Raw genomic sequence first — 13828 nt, 5'->3', positions numbered from 1 at the left:
GAAAATAAATTTTTAATGTATCTAGTGTCTGATCATTATTGTTTTAAAATGCAATTTCAAATACAATAAAAAAACCAAACAAACAAAAAACCCCACCAAAGTCTGTAAGCTGCTGTGACAAGTCAAATTCTGCCTGAACTTTTTCCTCTGAATATACAGATAGCAGGCAGGATAGCTGAAAATTAGGGAATAATGTGTCTGCCTACAAGAAAGAATAAACCATCTTCCTAATAGTAAAAGCTACCACAAGACTGGCTGAAGCCATACCTACAGGCCCCATCGTCTACAAGCACAGCAAATTCCACAAAGATAAAGTATATACTAATTTGAGCTTTTTGTATCTCCAGTATGTACCTATCAGTTCCCTGTTTCATAACAATAATCAGTCTATTCAGGTCTTTTAACCCTAACTTCACTCTTAGTTCCTTCTTAATTAAATGGCAAGGCTCAGCGTCCTACATCTGGCATGTGCTTGTTTCATTTTGTATTAGCTGCAAATTACAAGTCATTAATTCCCTGCTCAGACCAAGAACACATCTCATTACATCATGGAATGCACCATCTTGAAATACCACGAGCTGCTTTAACTGCTGATCTTCACAATGTGGAGAACTGCCTTCTCAAACAATCCTCAAAAAAATCACAGGCCTTCCAAGCACAAAAAGAAAATCGCCAACAAAGGCAAGAGATGAAAAACAGTCTGCCGAGGGACACGAGTAGTATGTCAAATACTACATTAACTGCACCCCTTTCTTAACAAGGCAGCTCGGTGACACACACTAGTCAGAAATGGCAAGGATGAATCACTCATGGATGTCTTTCATATACTTAGAAAGGTATTTGTAAAAGGACTTGGATAAGAAACACTCTAGTTTGAATATATTGCTATTATGGTTTAGTCAGAAATCTCCAAGTCTGAAAGAAGAATGGTTACTTACTTTTTTTTTTTTAACCCAAGATGTTCATTTCTTTTTCTCTGTGAGGCTATTTCTGCTATCACAAGTCATATTCTCATACCTAAGGAAATTTATAATCTTTCTCTTTTTGTTTGGCTTGCCCTCCTTTTAATTAAAATGATCCCTTATACTCAAGAATTTTATTTCAATACATTCTCTCTAACCCCACAAAAGAAACAGAGTAACTTTTTCCCCTTGACACGTTCAGGACTGTAGCTGAACTGTCAATGCTATCACCCTTTTCCTCATACTATATTTGAATCCACACATGAGCCTCTACAGAACAGAAAAACCTTGAACTGCACCTGCAAACAGTGTCCTGCTGGACGTCAGACTTAAGGTACGCTCGCTGACCCAGTTCTATAAACAGAATACTGCTGCACTTCTGTACTGCCTCAGGTTTCCAAATACGTAATCTCAGAAAGCGTCTTCACAATTTAGCACACATGCACACAAGCTACCTTAAAAATAACTCAGTGAGAACAATTAGCGGCACACACTGGAGGCCATAAATCGCTGATTAGAAGCAGGTAAGAAGATGGACTTGCACATGACTAGCAACCAACATTAAGCTACAGAGAAGTCCTTTAGAACACACAACCTGTTTGAAAAAAAGAATTAACCCCCTGGAGTTTCTATCAACTTCCAGCTAGCAAGCATGTGAATTTTAAAACCACCCTCCTGTGCTCCTTCTGCCAGCCTTCAAACTCAGAGCTAACCCTGTATGCAGAAGTCTGCCCTATCACTTGGTGTAAAATTAAGGTATGCAAGGTAAATACTACAAAAAGGACGTTTGTAGTCCTTCAATGTCAAGGGCACATATCCTAATAAAAGCTCAGAATCATGTTCTTAATTGACCCACAACCTTAATACTACAAGACATCCGCGTTGGTAACCAAACTGGACAAACACTCATACTTTGTAAAGGTTTAGCATTTATAAAGGTAAACCCACAAATTTCTGAAGAAATGCACAATAAGCATAGGACAGCTTGACTAAAAAGTGTCGAACACCAAAAAAAATTGCATACTGGCAGAGATTTCCACCAGACTAACCTGGCTGTTGCTTTTCTATTAAGACTGCCAGGCTCAGCCTACTCTCCACACGAGTGGGAAGAGGCTGCATGGCTGCATGTTCTACCCCTACGTAACAGCAGCATCCACCTCTGAAAAACACCACATCAGACTCTAGGAAATCCCAATGGCTATCAATAACCCCATCCACTGCTTTAAACTATGTTTAAATGAAGAGTATTATGTATTTTTTTAGCTGAAGAACACAGTCACTGTACATACGCCTTTATAAATCTTGGAATCTTTTAACATTGCAGCCTGCTATTAAAAAAAAATTCATACCTTTCAGGGGAAATCTTTGGATTCTTTGGAAGATTAAAAATTATTACAGAGAAAAGCAGGCTAACAAATTATATTTGCTAATAAAAGAGATGATAGCAAAAATAGCTCCTATAAAACCTGTAGCAAGGGTGATGCCAACAATTCTCTTTGAGAAAGCACAAGCTATGAAGATTTGCACTGCGGTGGAGGCCTTTTATTTAGATTTCCATAGCACACTTGGCAATCTTATCTGCATTGTTAGAAGTAACAATCTTAACACTATTTTGAAATAAATATTTTTGCACATTTCAAAGATAACTGCAAAAAAAAAAAAATTTCAGCCTTCAGCCTCCCTTCTTTTGTAGCAAGTACACTACTTGCATTAAAATTATGTCTTCCTGCCGAAACAGTTAATTCAGCAAAAAACACTTATACAGTGTAAAAGTATTCAGTGGCATAAAAGCATCCTGTAACTACACAGATTGTTCTTCCTCTTATAGAAAAGGTTATTATGGTGTCAATCCCTTGGCAGTACTCCACTTAATCAACACTAGCTACTAGCTAGTGTTTCAATTGTCATGATACAGTCAAATCTGTACCTTTTTAACTGCAGACAATCCAGATGACCTGCCAGTCTATTTCCAAAATCTCTTCTGGATTCAACTGTATCTGGAATTCCATAATGCTGCAGACTGTAGCCAAATCCCACCTTGCTCCTCCCGCTCACATACTGCAGCAGATAGAGATCCTCAGATGATACGGCTACCCCCTCTACACATTACTATGCCTACCCCCATTATTTGTGTAAAAGGAATCAAGGGAAAGTATCTACTTTCTGGCGTGTCTCACCTACTATTTTACCTTTCTGAAGTCCTAAAAATAGATAGCAATAAAAACACAGAATACTGACATATCCTGAAATCACAGTGGATTATTCTTCCTCTGAAAAGTGGCATTTGTTTAGATCCTACAACCACTCTGCATGTATCATAAGCATGCAGGAGAAAAATTTTTCTCTGTATATATTCACAAGCCCTTATAACATCTCAGGTTTCAAATTAAGCTGGATGGAAATAAGATCCTTCTATGCATTTGTTATCACATCAAAGATTACTCTTTGTCAAAGCTGAAGCAAGTGCAAGAGAAATCTGACAGGCATGTGTCTAAGCCGGATTAGTAGACCCAGTCAGGAGTCTAGAGAAACTACACTAAAAGCCATACCTTCAAGAAGGTACATGCTTATTAGCTCTCTGTTAATCGAGGTTACTATCATCTGTCACTTTAACAGATACTTACTTTAAATCTGAAACAACAGACTTACCAAATATCCTCAGACCTGCAGCAAGATCAACCCCCCATTCTTTTCCAGAATAATAACACTGAATACAAACCTCTTCTGCTGTTTGGTCGTCTTGGGCAAAGAGCTCTAATGCCAGTTTGTTAATTTAGTTACATCCGTGCAACTTCTGAGGACAGACTGCAAATGGCAAAGTCTCCTACCCCTTGGAGCAAGGGAGTTGTCTCTTTTCTGTACTACTGCTGTGTCAACAGCAAACAGCGTCTGTTGATCTTCTTCAAAGCTAGCACTTCCTTAGTTTCTTGTGAGCAGTAATAAACACTTCCAAGCAGCCACCAATGGGCCTCAAGAAAGCAGAGCATTTTGCCTGTTCACTAGAACACTAACACAACATACCAGTCTGGGCCACACAGGATTTGCCTTGAGCTTATAACCACAAAGCCCACCTCACTGGATCATTTTAACAAAATTATCATGACTGCATTAAGAGTAGTTACATAAAGACGGAATAAACATACTTAAAAGCATCAGAAGTTGAATCATTTAAAAAGTCATTATATTTACCCTTAGTTATTAAAAATGCTTGTCACAAGAATCAAAGATACATCAGGAAAAATCAAGGCTAATTTTTCAAAGAAATCGTATTGTATTTTGTAGTTACAAAGACACATTTCATAAATTACCTATTCTAAATGGACTGAAATTTTCACTGTATTTTTAAAGAAATACTGTCAAGACAGTTTGAGTTGCAAATCCATCACCATTATCAAATTTCAGAGGTTTTACCCTCAATATTCCAAGAATCTACATTTCTTTCTGTGTGGAAATGGCACTTGGCTCTTCATGGACTTGCCAACTTGCGCAACTGTCTTCAGTGAATCTTAAGTCTTGGTAAGACATTTTTAACAGACTGATTCTAGCTGGTGAAAGCATCTCTTTGGGACTGGAATAGAGAGGTACAGTAACATAAGAGTGTTTTACAAGTTACTTGTCTTGCAATTTTAAGCTGCCAATAGTGTAGACAAAACATTTTTTGAGCTTGACTCTAGTTCTTTCATTGTGCATTGTTATTTTTGGACAAGAACTGCTGTATTGACTAATCAAAGTAAGCATCCATTTATGTTATCTATTTATCTTAACTCTAAATAGCACTTAGGTAAAAGCACAGGAATGTTCCCATCAAATCAGACTTCCATAATACATTAAAAACTCTATCAGCTTCCACTTACTAACATCAGACCTATAATCTTAACCAAATCTACTTTTTATGGCATATCTATAACCATTTAAAAAAAATGCATGCAGGAAGGGCAGAGAAGGCCACATCTTGCCTCATATTACTGGATCTATGCGGGAAGCTTTGCTGACAACTTACTGTGAGCACAGATAATGTTTCTCTTACACACTTGACAACATTGAAGAGACGGTTATTTGAAACAAAACAAGAAAACCACCTATTTCTTCTGCAGACATAAAAGGAACATTCACTAACACTGTTTGAGCACACACTAGCCTTTAGGTTCAACAAACCCTTAAATCTGGTTTTGAAGCTATCTAATAGTTCACATTAAGATGCACAAACTGCAGTCTCCCTTCAAGCTTTAGGGAAAATAGCCTACCCCTGCTTATCCTTCCATTAAAAAAAAATATATCCAAAACGACTAATCTAATTCTTCCAAAATGACTACAGAAAAATAGTCGCACAATTAAATAGTTCAAGCATTATCCTTAGTATCAAGAAGGAATTAATTCTACCCCATTAAATATTACGTCAAAATTTAAGACTTTCAATGGCAATCACCAGTCATCAGACTAGTAGTTTTTTATACCTTGCAAATTTCATTTCGTAGTGTAGCAAATGATGCAGTTGTCTAGAAAAACAACCTTGTATCATTCACTATTGCTTACCTACAACAGCAGAGAGCTGATTTTGCTGTAAGGTTGGGAATAATTTCCTTGTTAAGTACTCCATAATCTGCAGGGATTACTTAGATAGTCTTGAACTCTACTGGGCCAGGAGGTACGTAGCAGTACAGCCGGCCCTAACCCAGCATCTGTCACCTTAACGTTCTGTGCACTCACATCTGAGGATCGAACCATAGTTTTAGCCCCCCTCTCAGTGATCCTTCACATTCATGATTAATCTTAGTTAGTGCTGGGGCATTGGGTGCTCCTTTGGAACTCCTGAAATGCTGGCTGTGATAACAACACCAGCGCGACAGTTGCCACCATCCTGCTGCACTACACCACACTTCTGGTGGGATAACACAGAACAAGAGCACACATCAACTGGGAAATAGATGCAAAAGAAGTAAAAAAAAAAAAAAGTAACATTTTTAATATTATTTTTTAAACCATCACATCTGGATAAATCTGTTTTGAAAGCATCCCAGTAATGAGGACAGCAGAACAGTCACTTCCTAAAACAAGCATGCCACTGAAAGCAACATATCATGCACTTTCAGGTATTGCTCTATGTGCAGCTGCACTGGGGGCTTAAGGGGGAGAATAAAAAAATAATAATAATAAAAAAAAAAATCAGCCCGCATATTTCCAGGCCATTTGTTAAGGTAACAACTGGGTGGGGATCAAGATTCAATGGCCACACAAACTACAAGCAGGCACTGTAATTCAAACCCCACTGGCTGTTGCTTTCAAAAACACACTGTGCATCTTCACTCTCTACCTGCATTCTGCACAAACTCCAAAGTTAGAAATTTTTTCTAAGGTTAAATGAGTATTCTAACAGCAATATTTTAAGCGTGCTCTCAGATCAACATGCAGCATATAATTTTAACTTAAAAGTACTGGGAGAGAAATTGATACTAACTGAGTAAGAAAGACTTAAAAGCAGAGTAATTGAATCATTAATCTGCCTTTACCTCTTTTCTGAACAATGGAAAGGAGATGTAATTAAGTATCGGCACATTAGTGGGACACCAAGTCAAAGTCACCCTGTGGTGCCTCTTGCCTTTTCAAAAGATACAGGATGGATAACAAAACTTTGAAAAATGAGGACATCTGGCTAAAACATCTATCAGTACCATAACAAAATCTGACCTGTCATCTCTGCATGATTTCTTAAGTCCCCAGTAATGCCCTCCAAGCACCAGCATTCTGTGTTTCAGAATGGTCCCAGACCAGAACCCTACAGAGCAGTTTTATCACATCCTCTCTGTTAAATTCAATTCTGCCTTACGGTAGGCATAGTGATCAGGTTCGCACACCAAACCTTCACAATATAGACCACTCCTCAGAATTAGCATATCTTCCTGAGAATTCAATCATTCATACCTCTAGTAAGGCCTCTAGGTCACTATCATGTGTGCAGGCATACTGCCAAACATCACCACGACTTGTACTCCATGACCTCTATATTTCAATACAGCAATATTCATTATACTGAATGCAGCTGGGCTACATCCAGGGAAATGGTAAATATAAACAATAGTGCATTCTTGTATCTTCCACACATTATTGTCTTCTTACATACAGAGGAAGTTAGAGACAGAAATGGTCATCGAATCATCTGGTCTGGCTTCCTGCAAACACAAGACCATGAGCATTCACTCACTAAGGCTATGGTTAGAGATAATAAGTAATGCTCCTCATGAAGCCACACATTTCATTCACATCCCCCACGACGCCAGCACTCCCATCCGTTATAAATCAAACCAAAGATCCGCACCTCTTACTGGATTATTTTTCAGTCAGAGGTGATGGGACAGAAAAGGCAAAGGTCCAGGACACAAACACAAGCAAAGTACACCCATTTCCCCCTGCTGCCATGCAGCAAGCTGTGTTAACAGTGAGGACAAGGAACAAGCAACAGGAGTGTGGAACTACATAAACCAGCACTGAGAATGAAGAAAAGTTCAACTAGATCCTTAAACATTGATTACATATTACTATTCTGTCAGCAGAAACACTTTAGGAGGTTGCTGTCCTCCTCCTATCTCAAACGTGCCATCTCCCCCATACCCTCACAGATTACCAACCCACTAGTTGTATTAATCTGACTACACACAGCCACCCTCTACACCGAGGTGAGGGGGAGAGGGGGGAGGAATCCCACCTTTTTAACCAACCCTTCTCCCTCTAAACACACACTAAATATGATTTGGGGGCAGGGAGGGGCAGGGAGGAACATCCAGCTCAAGCACGTGAAAAAACAAAGAAACGTTAAAGGCAAGGGTATAGTAAAATCCACTTGTGGCGAAGACAAGACAGATGAGGGAATAACAGCGGTCTCTCCGAAATGGAAGCTGCTCAAACTCGAAGAGAAAGATGCAACTGTGACTCTCCTACACTATTCAGCCTGACATTATTTGATAAAGGAACTCAAATCTTAAATGTGACGTTCTATTGGGGGGGGGGGGGGGGGGGGGAGCAGAACCCCTCCCTCCTCTTCCCCTGCTAGCCTGTAATCTGTATGACATGTTTTGCAAATCATTCAACCACTATTAGCTGGAAGGAGCAACCTCAAGATAGATTGCAGGAATGCAGTTACTGCAATCCCTTACGAAGTTTAAAATCACCACCCTCTACAGTGTGGAACAGCACACACACACAAATAATAGCACATTGCAAGTAATCTTAATTTTTTAACATTTAACTACTCGTGCTTTTTCCAGACAAAGCACAATATCAGAACACTATAAAACATTAGTAGTAATATGCTGCCAAAAGGGATAGCAGCACAGGATTTAAGAAATAGTTTATGAATAACATCAGTGTTTGTATGTAATGCAAATTACTAAGAATTAAGATATACAGTTTTCTGCCAATTCTGAAAAATTTAAGTATTATCCTTTAAAAAGACTGGGGTTTAGATACAAATTTTCAAGTAGTACCAAAAAGTTCAGCTTTATGTCAGACATTTCTTGACCTTCTGAACATTAATTAGTGCAACATTAACGTTTTAAATGGTTTGCTGGGGTATATCACATAGCCAGTAGAGTATAATTAGACACCACCCCAACCCTACTGATATGCAAGGAAGCCAGTGCTACTGACTACACTGGTTACATCCTTTGCTCTGTTCACTTTAAAATTTAATAAAATCATCTATAGTTCTGACATAATCCCAGAAACACAATCTTAGTATGATGAATGGGATTTATGGCAGAGATTTACAAAAGGACCGAAACAGGAAACTGCTCACTTTTAAGACTACCCCCATCAGGTATTTTACTGCTTTTATGTAAGCAAGACTTGATATTGAGAAACCATGTAAAAAATCTGTACATTTAAGTAGACAACAGAGGGAGAACATATTTGGAACATAAGATGACATGATCCCATAATTCCTAATTTTGAGCAAGAAAGTTGACCAACAATAATTATTTGACAAAATAAATTCAATTTCATTCTACATACATGTCAAAAACACAGCTTCCAGAGTAAAGATTGTTTCCGATTACACTAAAAGTTAAATAGCACGGGGGAGAAGCTGGATTCAAAGAAACAAACAGTGATTAAATCAGCACAGAATATACTATTACTTGCATCTGTTTTCTTAGCTGACTGAATCTGAAGAAACTGTCAACTATCAGAGTATTTTTATACTTTATAAGAAATTAGCATACCTAGTGTTAACTGTGCTTTAGTGCTCATCCTCTGAGAACAACTCCTTTGTTCACATTTCCAAATACATTATGGGTATTGGAAGTACACATCCTCAGTCCTCATGCTTGACTATTTGCTATGGCCTGTCATTGTTAAGTATATTAATTGTCTAGCACAAAAAAAAGCCCTAAGTATAGTGTCATCTTATGCCTGATGCTTGCAAAGCACCTCACGCAAAACCCTATGGAAATAATTCCTCCATCACTGAAAGCAACTGTAGTTCTGGCTCTGACTCTCCAACAAAGTGCCCAATGATTTAAATTGGGCCGTAAGACTAAGGCAACAAAAGCATCTCAGCAAATCTAAGGCAGCGTAAGCGCACCTTTTTCTGGTCAGGCATTGATTAAGTAATCTTTCAAAGGAACCACACTTATTTCTACAGCCTCCTTTCAGAAAGGAAAATGTTTCACTAAAGAAATTACTGGGAAAGCCTTAATATCTCAAAAATACCTGAAGCCGACTGTGACTCAGGATATAACTATTATAATCAGTTCTATTTTGAAGTCAAAAAGGTTTCTTTTTAGAATGAACAATCCATCTTTGACTGGTACTTTGTTACCATGAAATATGTGTTAGACATTTTATGTGTCATGCTTTTGTTTTAAAGAAAATGAGAGTTAACATTGAAAAGAAACTTTTTTCTGAACCTTGGTCAAAGCAAATAGGATATTATTATAAAACAATCAAAAATACTTTGGAAACACAATGTATTATACAGGCTGGATTAAGAGAAAAGCCTGTGACTAGCCACTTCATTGCAACGATGATGGAACTGGTCCATTTTTACAATAGTTGTGTCATACTGAACAACACCCTGGAGGCAGACAGACTACAAGAGGTGTTTATTTAAATAGACCTAGCATGCTTGTCCCCATCACTATCCGCTACTATGCTCTTTAACATTAAATACAGAAGTATATTTTGCTTATTAATGAATTTACCTGATTCTCCTTATTTTCCACTCCTCTTACAAAAACATTATTTTAACAAGTATTTGCACATTGAATTAAGTTTTAAAATAACCATGAGCTACGCATCTGAAGAGATGTTATTAATCCCAGAATAAATCCAACTGCACGTCTGCCAGAGAAGCCAAACAGAGGAAGAGATGAAAGAGTAACTGCACAAGCCCACACCTCAAGAGAAACAGAAGCTGCATTAAATGGACTCAGAACCGAATACGAGGCTACAGTATTTCCCCAAACTCCCAATTAAATAAGAGACATGTGTAGGTATGTGTGTATATACAAATAGATACACATATATAGGTATACAGGGAGATCTATCTTGCATAAGATTAGCAGACAAGTGAGGGTCTTCTGACATTATTGTGATAAGTTCTTCATAAACAGAGGAAGCAGCAATTGCTCTTACATGCCTTAAGTGTCTGTACAGTATTATTTTTATTCTTGTATGTCGAAAACATTCAAAAGATTGCATTCTGGACTCCTGCAAATTTAATTAACACTTTTGTATGCAATTCATCTTCTGTCAAACACAGACCTTTTTAAAAATCCGTTTCCATTAATAAGGCACTGTTAGCACATCACAGTAATTTGACAAACAGTAAATGAGCCTATTTCACGAGACGTCTGGAGGGTAACTTTAATCTCGTTTTTAATTACATATGATAGCATGATTTTTTATTAGAAAGTGAAGGGAATCTAAGCTCAAATTGCTGTTAGAATTTCTGATTACTGGAATTATCCAGTTCCATCATCATCCTCCGGAAACAGAAAGCTTGCCAAACTTTTAACTGCAACATGATGCAGAAGTGATACTGCATTGTTGTGTGAGTTTCAGGAGCTGACAATTTAAATTCCCTACATTTACCCACATGGTTCTGCATTATATAAAATGCATATCTAAATGGAACTGCTAGAGTTCTCCATATCTGTTGCAATTTCACAAAAAGGTCCTCTTAAACCACGTGTTCACAAAAATAATTGTGCAAGTGACTTACAAAATACAAGGTCTTCTACTCGGAATCACCAGATGGATCAGCTTTCTCTCTGCTGCCAGCAAATGCTGAATGTGTTACTTTCAATTGTATCTATAATCCTAGGGTTGTAATATCCTCTATCATGTTTCACTGAAGCTTTGGAATTCATAATCAATTAAAATAAAGCTATTTTCCAAAAGAGCTCGAAATGAATTGCGTATTCAAAAAGGTGTCGGTTTTAGTTGAGTTTTTTGTTTTTGTTTTGTTGGGTTGTTTTGGTTTGGTTTTTTTAATTAAAATGTTAAGCTATCTAAATCTCGAAGGTTCCTTTTTAGCTTCCAATGCACACCCTTTGGCCATAAGTCTTCTATTTAAGTGAAGTGCAAATACAAAAGTGGAAGTGAAAGAGGCAGTTACTTCCCAGAGTAATTGTTACTAAACCTTCTGCCAACTGCAAAAAACCTAAAATTACATTTTAATAGCCTTCATTTCATGTATTACTATGTATAACTGTGAAAGAATTTTATATCATGAATGACATTTGCTCACCATTTTGTTGTTCAAAGCAAACTATGAAAAACTACCACTTTTTTCTAGCTGTTTTTATTTTCTGATTTTGTATTCTGATGCCATGAGCAGTACTTGAGTGCTGCTGCTACATTGAAATCATATACACTAATGGAAATCATTAACAGGAAAAAAAAAAAAAAGAGTAAGAGCACCATCATTGATTTAGTAACCTTCAAAAAGCCAAGCGATAGCATTACACTAGGTGATGCTGCTTTGGTCCTTAAAATATGCTTCAGACACAGAATTCCGTAAGGATTCAAGAAGTTCCTTCTTGTGACTACCAACAACTGCTATGCAGATCTACAAATCAGGCACCTTGTTACTTAAAATCATTAGAAACACGAAACCAGAACGAGTAGGATTCCGAAGTGTCTTTCTAATTAATTAATCTCTGCCCTAAAGATGCAGTTATCACTTAAGTCAGTTACGCATTCCTGTCATTTTGCTGGAATAACGTGTTCCTAACCAATGCTCTTCGTCCTTATTTCAGAAGCGTAGAAATCCGGCCACGACCTAAGTCCACGAATCGCCTCCGACCACAGCACGGTAGGTGACCTACAATGTATAAACCCGGTCACTCTTTACAAAACCCAAGGAAGAGCTGTCCTCGCCTCTTCTTTCACCGTTTCCGAATCAGCCACCGAATCAACCACCTCGGCGAAGTCCGCGAAGTAAAAACAAAGCGTCGCACGCCCCACGGAGGACGAGCGGGCCGCGAAGGAGGGGCGAGGCCGGCAGCCCCCCTCATCCCCCGGCTCTGCCCAGGGTCCCTCCCAGGGCGGCGCCCGGCCCGAGCCGCAGCACCGAACGGAGCCAGGAGAGGGAACGGGGACAAAGCCGAGCCGGTCCCCAGCCCCGCCGGGGGGGCGGGGGGGTTCCTCCTTCCCGCAGCCGGGCGGTGACTGTGGCTGACAGAGCTTTACACGAAACACCGAAAAACAACCTGGCGGCCCTCTCCTCCGCACCACCACCCCCCCACACACAAAAAAAAAACAACCCACCACCCCACCCCTCCGCCCAGGGAAGGGGCTGGCTGTCAGCGCCGCTGCGGAGGGACCAGCCGGCCCGCGCCGCCTTTTGTTGTTTGCGTAACGGCAGATAAAAAGGCAAAATAATTAAGACACACACACACGCACGCACACCCCCGCCTCCCCTGCCCGCCGCCCCCCGGCAGGGCCGCCCCCGGGCGCGGGCAGCTCCCCTCGCTCACCGCTCGGTGCTGCAGGCTCGGGCGATGTGCGCAGCGCTCGCAGAGCCGGCGGGGGCCGCGCAGCCCGGGGGGGTGGGGATGGGGGGGTTGGGAGGAGGCGACCGGAGGAGGATGTCAGCGATGGGCGGGCGGAAGGGAGGAAGGAAAAGGGGGTTTTTTGGGGGGGGGGGAGGAGAGGACCGAAGAGAGGGGAGGAAGGAAGCGGGTCAGCACCACGGCGCTCTCAGGGCCTCCCCCGAGGCGCTGACAGGCCCTGCGCAGCCCGGTGGTCGGCGCACGGCGCGGCCCGGCCTCGCAGCAGCGGGCGCTGACAGCTGCAGCCAGCCGCCGCCGCCGCCGCCCCGGCTGCTGCTGCTGCTGGTGCTGCCACCGCCCCTGCGCCCGCCCCGCGCTGCGCTCCCTCCCTCCCACCCGCCGCCCCGCCCAACATGGCGGCTCCCCCTTCTTCTCCCACAAGGCCCCGCGCGCCCTTCTTTCCCACCGCCTACCCCAATCCATGGCGTCATTCCTCCCCCCTCGGAGGGGAGAGAGCCGTGCGGGGAGGGGGGAGAGCGCGAGCGCAATGGCTTCCCTCCGGCCCCGGCCTGGCCTTTCCCCCTCCACACACACACACATACACCTCAGCGCGGCACCCGAGGCAGCTGGGCCGGCCCCGTGAGGGAGAGGAGGGATGCTGATGAAGGCCGTCAGGGGCTCAGGTGCGAGGCCCAGCTCTGACAGCCCCGGGGCTGCCCGGGCAGACGGGCGGGGACCGTGCTGAACCTCGCTAAGGCCTTGTCCGCCTCAAGTGCGTGTGTGTCAGTGGAGAGCAAAACCCGGCGTCTCCTCAGGGCACCCTCCGGTGACACGGAGGTGGTTTTGCTCCAGGATGGGGTACCACCGCAGATGCTT

General features: G+C 41.3%; 1 protein-coding gene across 6 annotated transcripts in view; it reads right to left on the bottom strand.

Moving 5' to 3' along the window:
• Positions 1–13286, bottom strand: part of KLC1 (kinesin light chain 1) — a 50882-nt gene extending 37596 nt beyond the window's left edge. For all 6 annotated transcript variants that reach the window (XM_049828362.1, XM_049828364.1, XM_049828363.1 and 3 more), the window contains exon 1: positions 12938–13286. The gene's annotated coding sequence lies outside the window, so the exon portion shown is untranslated. The remainder of the gene's footprint in view (positions 1–12937) is intronic.
• Between the last annotated feature and the right edge of the window lie 542 nt (positions 13287–13828).

This window comes from Accipiter gentilis, chromosome 25, assembly GCF_929443795.1.
Source record: "Accipiter gentilis chromosome 25, bAccGen1.1, whole genome shotgun sequence".
Classification (NCBI taxonomy): Eukaryota; Metazoa; Chordata; class Aves; order Accipitriformes; family Accipitridae; genus Astur; species Astur gentilis.
Note: the sequence above shows the minus strand (reverse complement) of the source record. Positions and strands in the feature narration are given on the sequence as shown.